This window comes from Macrosteles quadrilineatus, unplaced genomic scaffold (assembly GCF_028750875.1).
Source record: "Macrosteles quadrilineatus isolate MER2022 unplaced genomic scaffold, UCM_ALF_1.0 Scaffold_9__3_contigs__length_116548681, whole genome shotgun sequence".
Taxonomy (NCBI): domain Eukaryota; kingdom Metazoa; phylum Arthropoda; class Insecta; order Hemiptera; family Cicadellidae; genus Macrosteles; species Macrosteles quadrilineatus.
Window position 1 is genome coordinate 68,363,667 of NW_026542602.1, and position 17,052 is coordinate 68,380,718.

Below are 17,052 nucleotides of genomic sequence, written 5' to 3' on the forward strand. Positions count from 1 at the left end.
TTTAATGACGAATCAAAAACCACATAAAGAATTTTCACTAAGCTTCATTAGTTGTTAAGTTGGGTGCAAAATTAATTATTGATCCTGGGAATAAATAATTTGCAGCTTGAAGGCAAAAAAACTCATTAGAGTAAATAGTAAGAGGTTTTTCAAACATTTTGATACTAACCAAATAGTTTATATTAAATATTGTTAAAATAATATAGTATTTTTCATAAACATTTTTAATTTTAGATTTTTAACTATAGATAATATTTTCGCTGAAAATACTGTTTTAACTCCCACAGTAAGTGGCTTGATAATCTGGATAACGAAAGTAACAGCGACACTGAGGGTCGTGATTTCCACTAAACTGAACTTTTAATGATCTTTACGATCTTTAACTTGTTATTAGCTTTCAAACTCAGTTGTTCTTTGGAGAGGGAGAAGTTCCTGGAGAAGTCGTAAACGTGTCTATAAAGTGTAAGATCTAAGCTATGTTTATGGCGAAAATGTGTGCGGAAAGTTTGTTCATGTTAATTGTAATGGTATATTTCACTGCTAGTACAAATACTGTCTAAGATATTTAGAAATTTTACGAAACTTAATAGTTTGTTAACTACGATATTTAATCATGTGAGAGGCAAGAAAACAGTGTTATTTCATAATCTGAGTGAGAAATAAATCATATGTGTATTGGCCATGAAATGAAAATTGGTTCGATTCCGGGAATGTGGAAGAATTGGAGACTATGATTGAATTGTCAGTGGGACATCCCCAGGCAATATATCAGTGACCTTAACGTCAACAGCCAGTTTCATTTCCACATCCCCTTGTCATATAAGCGTACAATAAACCAATAAGGGCAATATAGATATTTATAAGTACTTAGTTGACATAACCTCTTTTTTATTGTATGCTGAGAAAGGTATATTTAACTATGGAATAATTTACCAGAAAGAGAGAGCTGCAATCAGACAAATCAAGATATTAAGTCCCATATAATGACATTCAGGGCTTCTGGTGTGTATTTTTTTACCGGGAAAGTAGTTTCTTGATTGCATTATGTATCTCGATCCGAAACGAGAAAACCTAATCAGATTAATGAAATTCTATCCATCCCAATCTTAAAAGCAAAATAACTTGCATAATTTTACTATCAATAATGGCTTACGGTTTCTTAGACTTTGAGTTCAATATTGTTTTAGTACAGCTTATCTAATTGTCTGAGGTATTTTAAAAAGAAGCACAACAACCAAATTTGAAGTAAATCAGAAAAAAACATTCAAAATTAATAATTGAAATGTCAAAAACCTTTTTATTGGAACAAGAAAATAGTTTTGTACATGTAGATCGTTGGTGGCTGAGGCTCTTGATGGTGAAATTAGACCTCCTTATTCTAAAATAAACCTAGACCAAAACTATGGGCTCTATCTTATCATTCTTGTCAATAGGATATCATTAATGAACTGACGGAAATAAAGATTATATAACAAATTAAATGCTCATAATTAAAGATGTGAAGCTAAAAATGACACAATTCGCCAGAGATCAAAGCTCCTAAATTATATAGAATAATAGATTGCAGCAGGGGGGATTTGTTCGCCAATATTTCCAACGTGAATCAATCAGCTTGGATAAATTATCGTCCCAGATGGAGCAGATACAGTCATTGGTTCTGAATAATTAATTGTAATGAGTTGTTTTTTTAGTTTCAAGCAATAAATCGATAATTGGGGAGCTAGTTCTAATAGAATATTTTTTCTGCAACTTATTACTAAATATTTTTATCCTTGACATCAATAACTTATATCAATACAACAGTATTTTTACATTTAAAGAGCTAAACCGTAACCAATCCAACTTATTAAACTCATAAGCACCAAATTTGTGAATTAATTTTACTTTACATTTCTTGTTAACTTTTTATACAACATTGTTTTCATAAACAGATATGGGGCTTCATATATGGTTTATTTGTTTTTCCATAATCTTTTCATACTAATTGAGATCTGAGTTATTCATTTTAATCCAATGTTAATACACCTCATACGTATAGTATTTTTTACAACAACTAAGGCTTCTTTAAGGTACTACATTAGATTCATCTTAACTTAAGCGTTTTGTAAATCTATTTATATTACTTAAGCTTTTTGAAACTTTATAGAGTAAATATTTTATTTTGATAGTATTTGGAAGCATAAAAATAATTATTTGATTTCTGTACTATTTTTATACGCTTGACTGATATTGATGGTAGATTCATGTATTTTGCAGTCAGAGTTTTATTATATGTTATTTTTTATCGTATGCCAAGATTCGTTATAGTGGAGGGGTTCCTTCAATAAAAATCGTATAACTAATATCATATAGGCTAGTTTTTTTATATATACTACGATCTAAACAATCCCGCGAAACTGTTGCGTTCTACTAGGAAAAATGTCAATATTAGTTTTTGTTTATATTTTCACTCTAACTGTAACAGCAAATCTGTATGAAGTGACGGGCAATATATTCTCCCTTATAATCTTGTTACCAAACCAAAGCCACAGGAATTTCCTAAATTTACAGTTGAACCATTGGATATGACATAACCTTTATTGCTTTGTCAGAGTTTGACGTTCTTTATTTTTGTAAGGGTTTATGAAAAAAAGTTTATTTTTATATTTATTTAAGTATAGCTAAGTACTATTTGTAACTGTAAAAATCATATAGTTACAATAATTGTTTCGATTCAAATAAAATTGTGCATAGGGCGTAGCTATAAAGTGATATTCTTTAATTAGTATTTGGACCAAGCTACGACATTGTGATCCCATAATAACATGGTTGGTCAAACAAACTTTATTACTGTTTAAACCTGTAAAAGGATGGCAAACCAAGACTTTAAACGCATTTTATATTAGCAGTTTAATTTTAAGATTTAATTTAGCTTTTAAAATAAAGTTCAGAATTATAAGTTTTGGTTGGTCACTAACTAAAACTACCTCACTAATTACAACATTTCAATGAAGATCTTTAGATACTTATGAAAATAGTTTACTTCATAATTTTGATGTCCATAACTCAACTTTGTAAATGGATCTCATAATTCAACCGTAAGTGCAAAGAACGTACAGCCATCACGGGATGTTTAAATTGTTAAACTGGATGGTTCTTAAACATAATGTGATTTTCTATATGTAAAGCCTCGTTATTATCTTGTTCCTTGTTTAATCCTAAGCACGCACACAACATTTCATGCATCTAACTTTATAAATGAAAAGTTGTAAGCTATATTAAACAATCACATCGGGATTGTTCATTACAGTACTTTGTCAATGGTTGTAATTGACCAAAAGTATCTGACTTGTCAATGGAGGTCTTTAGATACTTACGAAAATAGCTCACTTCATGATTTTGATGTCCGAAAACCATCTTTGATAACTAAAATTAAATGGAACTAGTAATTCCAACTCTAGTGCACAAGAGTACTTATCATGGCATGTTTAAATTGTAGTAAGCTGGATGGAAAATGTTGTGTATGATTTTCTGGTCTCATTTTCATTTTACTTATACAGATTCGTTTGGATCCTGTGTCTTCCACCAGGTTATACGTTCTAAGTTTAGATCGAATTCGCCATACTGGCATGTATAAGCTATAATCTTATTATGAAAAGCATTGATTTGCTGCCGAGTCTGAGTTCACCATACAATGGTGTACTGATGACAGACCTACATTGACTGAGAGGTGGCTCATAATGAAGGAAGAATTGAAACAGCAACAATACAATGACTATTTTTTCTGCTTATTTGTTCTATAAAAGCAGCAGCTCTGGTATATAAGTTTATGGTTGTTGCTTAGAAGTATTAGCATATAATTGATATATTTATGTATTTACTGTCTGTGCGGATACAATCCTAAAGTTGGGTTTTTAAGTTTTTTTATGAATAGGCTTAAACCCTGCTCTTTTTCTTTTAACACCTGTCTGTTAGAAAATACTGTTTGGATCAACAATTATAATTCAGTCTAAAGGAAGTATTCTCCCAATTGACACTTCTCAATATTTTGCAACATACCGCAAAAAAAAAACATTACATATTGCATTTTTTATAATACTGTACTGCAACTCTGACATATGTTATTCTTATTTTATTTTTATTTTAACGGACATTCTATTTTGTTTGATGTGCTGCTATTTGTTTACAAACTTTATCTATATCAATATAATAGCAATGCAGGTCAAGTTGGCTAATATTAAATAACAACTATAACATTTTGACACTTAGAAATAGGCAATAAAAACAAATAACGACAATAACAAAAACAAATAACAACAATAGCTAATAGCAAAAACTACAATAATGACGATTGCCCTATGTACTAACCATGAATAACAAGGAAAACAGGCATGTTCAAAAAATACATATTAGCTTAAATAAGTAACAGATACTGACTTAAGAAGAGCAATTCTCTCGTCGACGGACTGAAATTTTAGGGCTCGCACGGAACATGCAGTGTAATAAACGTGATTTTAACAAGGGACGAGAAAAAAAAACAATTTTGTAATTAATAAGATTGTTACTAACAAGGATATTAAAGAAACAAAAATAAATAAGCAGAAGCTTATCCACCTTTACAAAATTGTATTTCTTCAACAACCTATTTTTGTTTATTAAAACTATTTCAAATAAGTAAATAAAAGTAAGAAAGTAAATAAAAGAAACGTCATATAACACTTAAAACATATATTTACGCTTATACTGTTACTCACAAGACGGTAAATATACAAAAAAGATGGTAAGTGGTGATCGATTTCGATTGGACACTCCAACCATCATCAGACCCAAAAGGCGAATGAAAAAATAATTATCTTGAAAAGTATTAAAAAGCATTTTTTTCTCTCCAAATTTAGGGTTTTTAAATGTATTTTTATTTCAACACTACCATTGCATTCTATGTTCAATTTTAAATAAGTATAGACAGACTTAGATGAACCTGAAGTACTAGAAACATGATTTAAATTGATTAGGACAGAAAAATTATAGTTTTCTTAAAAAAAAGGGAAAAACAAGTTTACATACATATTTTTAAAGAAAAATGCTAGGAATTAGCAAATGCTATAAAAACTGCACCAAGCTGTAAGCTTTCAAAAGATATAATACATGTTTTTATTAGTTGTCTTTTAAGTACAGTCCTTTGTAGGTCTTATAAATAATTGCTACATTAACACAAGAGTTTTGTATGTAATAAATCAACATATATAATAAAGTAACTTAAGTTTTTGTTGGATGATTCAATATGGAAGTCGCTTATTAAATATTGACAACTTAATGAAACTTGATGAACTTAACTTAATGAAACTTAATGAACTTGTAAAAGTTATAACAAACAGATTTTTTTAAATAATATCCGTTGATATTTATCCATCAAATGTGTTGATATCCTAAGCTTATTAGTTTAATACATATTGCCTGTCAAGTCATGACTCCATCATGGGAGATATTCTTAAAAAGAAAATAAATAGTACAGTACAGCCGAATAATGCAAACTGACAGTTTGACTGATACGTTTTATAAACCTCTAAACCGTGTCAGGCCATCTTTTTAGGGATCTGTTTAATTTCGTGACCATTTATGTTAGTTAACCCTCGTTCAGAGGTTGATAATGGCATTGCTGTATTAATTGTTGCAACAGAGAAAGCCATCACAACGATATATGTTTTATCAGTAGTTATTAGTGAATGACGAAGGAATAAAGAAACCGTTGAATATAAACACACGGTTGAGACATCTTCAAGAATATGAGATGCAAAGATACGTCACTTGGTATGCAAGACTTCTCTGACAGATAGCACAAATATTAAAAATTTGGGAGAAAGCCTTTACTGGGTTCAATAGAAAATAACTAGTAATTTGTATGGAATTGAATTTCTAAAAGTAAACTGTCCATATACCCTACGATATTTAACCAATAAATCAACTCGCCATTGGCCCCAAGCCTCCATTGTGGGGTGGTGGCTAATAAGCAGTAGTAAGTAATGACCAATATTTAATTTGCAATACAATACCTGTACAACTTTTTAAAATGCATATTTTATCCTTAGCTAACCTGTTCCACAGAGTAATTGCTGTTCAAATCTCGAATAAAACTACGTTTCCGGATTTTTGTAAAATAGGATAGCAATAACACTCTTTCAGATTAGGTTTTGAATACATATCTTCCTGGCCTTTGCATGTTAAGATTACCATGTTGGCCAGAGACTCGCGAATCGTGACAGCCTAAGAGTTTAGGGTCGCATACAAAGTACTTGATTGCACATCTTTTCGGACCCTCAATACCTCGCTCAGAAGCCTTTTTGTCCCACTACATTAGATATTATTTGTATCGAATATACCTTGCCTGAAACATAGTTTCTTTAAACACAATATTAATAGATTTTAACGTAATTTAGTATTATTTATTACCTTTTTATTCCTAAATCAACTCCATTGTATTTTAAATTTAGCATTTATTGGTAAATACAGAAAGCTTAATCAAAGTGAGAAAATTTAATATTTTTTAAAGTTCATGCTTCAGTTATAGTTTATTAGGTTTTTAACATAATGTATTATTTGGTAGATCTTAAATTATTTACATTTTTACGTTGCTGGCATTACTTGTCCTCTAGTGTATTTTATACATATCCTGTTATCCTAAAAGATAGCAATAGAAAAAACATGAAATGAAGGTATTATTTGAAAGAAACCCCATTTCCTTTAACGTATAATTCTACAAGTTATTTAAATAGCTAATACTCTACCAAAGAAAATATATTCCGTAGTCGATTTAACTGTTTCTGCATGAGCACAGAAATTAATATCACGTTCAATAGTACCTTTCGTAGATTCAGAGTGCACGAGTTTCTAAAAACATATAAGTTGAGTTAAGTCATGGACGTGTTGCTCATTTGCAGTTATAAACGTGAGTACTCCGGTAACCGTGAAAGTGGGACACGAAATTGGAGGGAAAAATGGTGTTGTATGTGTACCTAATAATTAATATTCAGTTTCTAGCAGAATATTCTTCTTTTAAAGTAACCTATTAGAATGTATTTTTATATTTTAGTTATAGATATTCATACTCATTTAAAAATGTCCCCAAAAATATGATTTCACCCTTATTAAATGCGGTAACTATTACCATAAATAAGAACTAACAGGACATAGGGCCATGCTCTGGACATAGGGCATTTATTTTAATTCCCCACATAAATATTCTATGTAATTAATACCCCCGCCGCAGCAAACCTGCAGACTAAGCGAATTTCAACTTGTCTGATTACATTTTTACTCAAATATTTCCATAAATAAGACATATTTATTCCCTATTTGAATAACATTAGATTTAACAAGTGCTTAGGTTTGCTGCTACGGGGAAGGAAAAAGTGTTTTTTGACCATACGTGAATAGTATGGGATGAAATAAATAAATTTGCCAAATTTTATCAATATATATCCATAAACAAGTAAACTACAACAATTTTTATTTTCTCCATAAGAATAACATAGGAATTTTAAATAAAACTATTTTTGAATTTTCTCCGTGACCGTTAGGCATACAACAGCGCTTCAATATACTAAATTATTTCTTTTTTTAAGCTCTACAAAACGGTTTAGAAAAAAATTGCAAAATTTTTTGTTTTTACTCTAAAAAATGGGAAAAACACATTTTTACCCCATAAAACCCCCCATAAACCCCTGTTCCCATGGTCCGATTATGCTGGATCGCGAACTCGTTCGAATAAACGTAGGTTTACACGTTTGTACCAAATTTCATCAAAATCGGATCATTTTTGCTCGAGTTATCGCGCTAACGGACACACATATATATATATACAAATATATATATAAATATATATATATATATATATGAATTTGAACGGATGGTGTTTTTGGCCTCTAGGGACCTCAAAATGAAAAAAAAAATCGGTCCCGCGTCCAGGTCTTACTATGAGTACTACGGTAATAGCTTATTCCCTATATGGGAAATTCTCTAAAAAGAAACAATCGATTTGTTATACCATTGTAAATAATCAAAGTTCATACAACAAAAGTACTGGTAAGAGTGTGGAAAATAATTGATACCAAATGTCAAATTATATTATGTTTTGGAGACGAACTAAAGGCAAAATATATTTTCAATGAATAGAATACTTAGTAACAATGATGCCTATAACTTAAAACTTGTATATATTCTGACTTACCTAGCTTATATAAAAAAACTTAAAATAATAATACTTGAAAACTAGAAAAATATTTTCTGAGAGCAAAACATTATCGTTCTACAAAAATGTAATGTAATTTTGCATGTATATAGAGTCGATAATAAAATGTCGGTTGTTTTGAAATTACTGAATTTGAATTATGTTAAGCATCTCTAACTATGCAAATAAAATTAATAAAAATAGTTACCATAAATATAGTTGAAACCTAATACACTTTTTGTATTTCCAAATATTCAACATTATAGTTGTGTTAAGAATAGTTAATGTTTCAGTGAAATGCATTAAAAGCGGCAAACCATATAAACTTGAGAAAAAGTAGTAACTCACGACCCTGAGGCATTTAATAGTCATTTATTAACTGGATTTTAGAACGCAGTTGACTTTCATTAAAAGATTGTACATAAACATTTAAACGGTTCTAAAGAATGATTTTCCTTGCGAGGTGAAGAAAATCTTTGCTCGAGTCTTGATTTTGAAATCTTGCTTAGTTCCAAATAAGTTTTTTGTACTTACAAACGTATATGGAGATTTCTTTTAATACACTTTAGCCATAAATATCCCAGGCCTGAGTAAGCCTACGAGCAAGGTAAACTTTGAATGCCGTCTGAACCAACAGTGGAATGCATTATAGTGAGTCAATGCAGCAGACTGTCCGCATCACGTGAGTTAATATGTACCCTTCGTCTGCTGAGTTTGGATGACTTGGAGTGTACCTAGCTTACATTTAATTATGAACTGAAGTTAATCCAAAGGTAAGATTACTTTATTAAATTAATTTATGAAATTTATAGGTCTCTCAACTTATGGAGTTAAAGCGGACCAATGTCTTACATTATTTTCTACTAAAATTGAAATCCTCTTAGTTTGTATTACTACGTTTATATTGCCGACCATACAAGTTGACGCGTCTGTTTAAGTCTAGGTCTGTTGAATTGTGTTGGCAACAATTTCTTTAGCAACAAGATCTACACCTTTTCTTTTAAGTAATCATTTTCAATGATGATGTCCAGTCATGTGCAGCCACTTGTCCATTACTGTAAAAACAAGTTGTTTTAATTCATGTTTTTCTGTGTCATGACAAAAAGATCATGGTTAATACTCTATAATTTATAAAAGAAAGAATGTTATGGCCCATTCTAACCTTTAACTTTTCGAACACATAGGCATTACGCCTGGTAATGGAAAATACAAAGCTAAGAGCAAGCGTTTAGACAAGCCTTCGATTATTGCCCTCTATTATTAGACTCAATACCGAATGAGCAACAAATTCGTCACAAATGTATTACAGACAAAAAAGGATGTTAAGAATCTCAAGCCAAAGCTGTAAACCCTTTTTTTTATTATCCAGCAGTTTTTGATCTAATACTTTAAATCAAAGTTTTGCCTGCCTTGTATTACAGAGGATTTAAATTATTGTTGGAATCTCGAATTAATTTTAAAATTGTATCCACGTTCCAAATGCATTAATATTTTATTTAATCCCATATTTATAATTTACTGATACAAAACTACATGATACATCTCACTTAAATATTTTACTATAAAGTAAAAAGACTGTACAAGGACCGACTAAACTAAATCAGATTAATACAAAACATAAAATGTATTGTAAGTAATAAAAGTGTCACATGGGGACTGTAATGACCTCTTGCACGTTGTAGAGCAATATTGCGCTGCCATAAATATGTTTGTACGACTAAAAACATTTATTAATTACTTAATACTAGATATATTGTTAATATAAGACATTGTATTATGTGTTTGTAACTATGTGTATATGCATAATTTTTTATTAAACTAGTTATCATTCACTCAAGAATATAATTTATGATGAGTCATCAAACACTTTTATTTAAAGAAGGTTCCCCAGTTTCAATGTAAAAGCAGCTTGTGTTATTTAGTCAAAAGGATGTAAAAATAGCTTATCTACCAAATTATACAACTTATAACAATTTTTAGTTTTAATGCGAAATAGTTTTCTTACTTTAAAATAAATAGGTAAAAGATTAATTTACTCTCTGCATACGACATATTATACGGTAGCATAATGCATAGTTTAACCCTTGATTATTGATATAACTAGACATTTCATCCCCATGTTAAAGTTGTCACCAGTTTTTAAAATCAAATTCGTCGTAGTTGATTTGAGCAACCGATACATAAGCTGGAAAATAAAGTTGTTTTGAGAGGATTTCTTTACATGAAAAGTATTTTAGTTTTCTAGCTTGGTTTGTTAAGATATATATAGTTATGTTAAGAAAAATATAGTTAATCACATGGGCAAAAGTGTCTTTTCAACCATCACTCGTAAAACTTGATCTCGGGTCGAAAAAAGTCACTTTACGCCCTAGTGATGAAATATACTTTGAATATATATACAGGGTGAGTTTTAAATGAGTTCCCCCCCTACTTTTTTCTACATTTCTTAAGATATCAACTCCGGACTAGGTCAGATCATTAAAGAGTAGTAAGTACTTCATTTTAACTGGGTATAAATTTTTGGGCCGCCATCTTGGATCAGCCATATTGGATACAAAGTTTTTTTTCAAATGTAAAGGTAGGGTTTTGACCCATCGTTTTAAACTACATTTTTATGCTGAATACGATGATGCAATCCGTTTTTAAAAATCTTGATCCATTCTAAAGTTATGAGAACTTTTTATAACATTATTTTTAGGCCATTTTAACATTGTGCATTTAGAAACTAAGAACATAATCGCAAAATAGTGCTAGATAAAGATAAGTATACACCACATAAAATACATAACTCTTTTTCTAGCACTATTTTGCGATTATGTTCTTAGTTTCTAAATGCACAATGTTAAAATGGGCTAAAATAATGTTATAAAAAGTCGTCATAACTTTAGAATGGATGAAGATTTTTAAAAACGGATTGCAGCATCGTATTCAGCATAGAAATGTAGTTTAAAACGATGGGTCACAACCCTACCTTTACATTTGAAAAAAAAAACTTTGTATCCAATATGGCGGATCCAAGATGGCGGCCAAAAATTTATACCCAGTCAAAATGAAGTACTTACTACTCTTTAATGATCTGACGTGGTCCGGAGTTGATATCTTAAGAAATGTAGAAAAAAGTAGGGGGGGAACTCATTTAAAACTCGCCCTGAATATATATTACTTTGAAGTTTAATTTGAACGTTCTTATTGTAACAAAGAAACAGATACGTTTACAAAATTATTAATCCCAATTATCATAGCTTTTTTTTGGAAAGGTTATTTATTTCTATACCCATAGGTAGCTTGACTATTGTATTTTTTATAATCTGTTTATAAGCTAACTCAAGAGGATATTTTTTTATTCAGACTTATAAAATTTAAAAAGTGCGAGCTTGTTTAACTTAAGAACCACATTTTTACTTTTCAACCTTTTTTACGCATTATCAACCGGGAGAAATAAAAATATCTATAATAAAACTTAATATTATAATAACTTTAAGGCATCTATACTTATAAAAGGCAAAGCCCTCACTCACTCACTCACTCACTCGTCACTAATTATCCCACTTTCCATTTACCTAGGAGGCTGAAATTCGGTACACCGATTCTTTGGGCATTAAATAGGAAAACTAAGTAACGCGGCCGAACTATAGTTTTTATTCTGATCTGTCCTTAAGGCTGCCCCATATCCAGTGTCAAAAATCCATATAAGCCCCATATTATCCTTATTCAGAAAAGTAATCAATTAAAATTAAACATTTAAACGGATGTTTAAGTAAACAAAATACAGTAAAGTAGGAACCTGTCAAGATAGTTTACTATAGAAAGTGGTGACCTTTTTCAACACAGAAGTGTCATTTAATTTCCCATTAGTTACCAATAGAGTGTGCTACTGTAAACTACGTATTTTATCTAAGAAAGAGGTGATTTGATGATATAGGGTTTGCAATAAACTGCCCTTAATGTAAATGTCAATATTTATAAACGTATGATAAATTATTCTTTGTTTTGTTTATATTTATGATATTTATTTTGAGCAGTGGTGTGACAGGTTAAAAATTAACTTCACACAATTTCAGTGTTGGTTTCTTTTTATTTTTTTATTTTTTTTTTACATGGATACAAAATTGACATTATTTGGAAAAAAGACTTGCAGTTTAAAGTTATTCACGTGCCTCCAGATGGTTCCTGCCTCTTTCATTCTATATGCTACTCAGTTTATGGAAATAAATTATACAGCGATCGAGTAAGAGATAGTTAACTCTGTCAAAGGGGTGGTCTGACGAGATCATCGGTAATCGTGGGATGAAAACAGTCTCTCCATGGCCAACGCCTGTGAATATCGTTGCTTCTATCACATGTTTGTGTCAAACATTCACCTGTAGCCTGGTCCCATTGCAAAGTTTAGGTAGATTCAAATTCCGGAGAAGCATAATGGGGGAACCAATCTTTAGAAAAAAAAGATGAGGGGGTATCCCTGGCGGGTAGTAAGAAAGAGTATGGATAAGAATTAATGAAACCCACACTGACTAATAAAAATTGCATAGTTTTATTAAATATCATTCATTCAAATGAAAATTTAAGTAGTAATATGTACAAATTTATACGGGGCGAAGCCCGCGGGTAACAGCTGGTTATTAATAATTGTAAAAGATTTACAGAGCATCAAAAACTATTGTTAGAAATAATAACCAAATGTGACGTACGAAAACAGGAGCTATAAGACCATACAAGATGAAGCTGTAGAGATATTTGAGACATGAATAAGTCACCTTTATATGCAAGACTCGCCTCTCAGACGCCGCAACATTTACATGCATGGAGGAGGAAACTCAGGACGCCTTTGTGTGTTTGAATCTGGATTATGCTGCATTGTGCTGTTTTATATGCGTATCATAGGCTAAGCTATTCTTGTTCTAAAACCATTCTTTGCAAGACCCATACATGGAAACATAGATATAAGAAATATGACAACTTATATGTTTGTTGTTGTCTTTGTGATATGTTTGATACGTTTTTATCTGTTTTATTTGTTAACTATTTATTAATATTTGTATCATTATAGACGAAATCAATTATCTGTTGTTTCTTTAGTTCTAACGATCAGCATCGAGTTGCTATCCTGGCAAACTGATTATAATGTAAAAAACAAATAAAAGTAACTACACGACTTTGACCGGTACGATTAATTAAATGACGAACATGTTATTTTATGTTAAGATATTCGCGAATAATGAAAAGTCATACAAAACTACATACGTACAAAAGTAAGTTAAATTACTTTTTGCCATAATTTTCATTATAAGACCATTTCACCTCTTAGAATAAGTCACAAAATCTTGTATTTTTTCCATATTATTGGATATGAAAAGAAGTTTTAGAGAAAGTATAATGCTGGATTTTAAGTGTTTATTATGCATGCGAGATTTTCATGGATGAATTTCCTAGAATCGTCCATGTGCTTCCAACTTCTCATTTTTCTAGTAGTGTTGGCTATTCTAGAGGCTCAAGTTTGATTTAATCATCAATTCGGATGATTAACTAACAATAATTGATTAGGTTTTGTTGTAGTTGGGTAATATTTAAAGAGCGAGATACAGTAAACCTTTTCGTGACCAAAGCCAGCCAGAGCCCTTTTAAAGTTTTTAGAACCTAATATGTATGTTAGTGCTAGCTGTAAAGAACTGTAGTTTTAGAACCACTAAGAAAATCGTTTGTTAACTTTGTTTTAAATAGTATCCAACAAAGTATAACAAAATAAGCAAGTTTTGAACAAATTAATAAAAGGCATACCATCTAAAAAATGGAATAGCTGAATAACACAAATGCCTGACATTCAGTTGGAAAACGATCCTGTACACGTTCTAGTAGACACTTCTACTAGTCTAAGTCATACCCTAGACCACTGTAAAATTAAAGTTGAAATATTATCTTTTTCAAAACCACAAATCAAGTTTTGTCTGATCAGTCATACTAATCCAACAGATTTTTACCAATCCACAAGGAAAGGGTTAGATGAACTTAATTAGAGTGTGTAAAGGTGAATTAGTTTTTTTTATAACCTAAATTATCACCCGGGCGTCCACTCTTATTTATATCTCTAAAATCACCGACTCATATAGTTTCTTGGTTTACCTTTCATGTTATACAGACGTGATGTAATATATTTAGCCATATTCCATTATCCTATTCAAACCATTCCACATAACACTGCTCAGTGAGTGCTCGATGCTCTGATCTGAGGGAAATGCTCAGCTTACAAGGCGCTATCATCTCGCTGTTAGGAATATTCTCACTTTGTAAGCCGATTATTACCTCGCCCACGCAAACTCAGTTTAACATTTATTCAAACAATCAAACCTGGTACTTCACTCGTTAATATTTTCTATATTTACTCAGAACAATTAATGATATATAAAAAAAAAAACTTTCTTGAAATACCAAACCATAATTCTACGAACGTCAATTTAAAATGTTAGTTGAACATTTTGGTTTGAATAATTTATCAAATTTATAAACGGTGTTAAATCAATTTTGGAAAGTTGTGGACAATCTTTATACTATAATTATTATTATTTTGCTTGAATTACATGCATTACGTTTATGGATAGTGTATATATATTCCAATGAAATTTTCATACTTGTCAAATCACTTGAGTTATATTCCAGTATAATAATATTGCAATGACTCATATCACAATTGACGAAAAATTCTAAATAACGTATGTCATATGGATCATATCAGGAGGATTATAAAGCGTCAGGTAGTCGTTATAAAGACCCTTTTAATAAATATTACAAAACTACACGTCATAGTATTAAACGCATGTGATTAAGAATTTGATTTTATTTCTGTTCCGAGGCTTGTTCCGGACAGCTGAGGCAGATATAGCCAAGTTATTACATTAGTAGACCCACGGACTTTTGCATATTCATCAACAGATTGTGCTGACCACTGACCTCCTGTATTCATCCACGATATATGCAAAATGTATTTTCTTATCTCACGTGAGACTGATGAGACTGTGTGTCTCATCTCGCACTATTGCATTTCATTGATCTATAACGCTGGCGTTTTATGAAGAAAGATAGTGACATTGTTAACTTATGTTAACTACTGAACAAATAACATTTTTAGATAGTGTTTGAAAGAGGACAAATCTACTAATTGTGTCCAATAGTTTTATGGTCCACCGATGCTACGATAAAGTACAATTTCTCGCTCTACTTCGAAGAATCCCCACTATTTTTCCAACAACAATTTTCTATTGTATATTTTCTGTTATTTCTATTCTAGTTCATTTAGTCCATAACAGACGATAAATTTCCAGGGAAGGTCTGATATTTCTAAAAATTCTTTACACTGAAAACCTTTTTTTCTTCAATTCTCGTCAACCTAACAAAATCAAAAAGAAAGCTTTACAATAAACTATAATAATTCTCAGAACTGTGTCGATTTAACTCACCAAACTTTAACATAATGCTACGAATCGTTATAATATAGTATGATCAGCTTAATAGCTGTTTCTCTCTGCTTTTTGTGCTAAAAAAGATATGAACCTTTTTAAATCCTATTTTCGAAAGTATCCAAAAATCCAACAGAAAACTTTACAATAACTCGCAAATGATCCTTAAAACGGTCTCTATTTAACTCACCAAACATTATCATATTACTACAAACTATCATAATACAGTATAGTTAATTAGCTTAATTGGTTTCACTCTATTCTTTTAGTGTTAAAGAAAGATAAAAAGTAAAATGGGGAAAGTATTAGAAAAGGTTTTAACCTAAACGTACGTTTTTTCTATCTCAGATAATTGATGTAAGTGGAAAAGTTAATATTAAATACATTTATTCAAATCTTACATAGAACGTATGCATCAGATAAAGCTATTTAACAAATAACGATATTATAGATTTGATCTATTAAGTACCTATCCTAAGATCCTACGTGGTAAGCCAGGTTTAGCACGTTTGTTGTACACCGGTTCCTCGGCTATCCCAGGTTTCTCCCGTCTTACAAGGGATTAAGTGAAGACCTCTTTACAACGACGATTTAACTCTACGGCTTAGAACATTCAGAGAGATATTTGACTGTTGCACCTTGAAGGCATTTTAAAACAAAATTGTATAGTAATTTCTAATAAAGAGTCTTATGTATCAAAAGTTTTAAAAACTCAGAATATGTTTTGATAAAGTTCAAAATTCAAAACACAATTTTAACAGCCAATGGTTAGTGTAGTTGCACGGCATCTATATAATACATAAAAAAAAAATTATTAGTCATAGTGAGTAAGATGTAAAATGACTGTACTAAACAAATTATCATTTGTCATAAGGAAAATAAAACAAAAACTATTCCACTTTAGTTTTTAGTTGTGTAATAAGATCTCACAATTATTATACTTTTGTTACTTATTGGTCTACTATCTACAATCGTAAATAAACGTTTTATATTTATTCACAAACACCAGTCATTCATTAACATTGATTATACAGTCAATGATTTTGTTAATAAACCCTAATGTTCTATAAATTATTCATAGTCCATTTTAATGATTGTTATACAATATAAACAAAATCATATTATTAACGAAATCACTCTTTTTCAATGTTTAACACATACATTAAAAGTCCATCTGGTGTCCAAACAATCCCAAAATATCGTTGGGAAGAAATCTGAAATTTACTGACGGACGCCAACAGAGTGACTGGCGGATCTGCGTCGGATGAGTGTAGATAACACAAAAGAAGATCCATCCAATAATAAAATGTTTAAACTGTTACGACACTCATGTAAATAATGAACGCCTGAACTGATAAGTGTGAATATACCTTTACACGAACCGACACACTCTTTAGGATG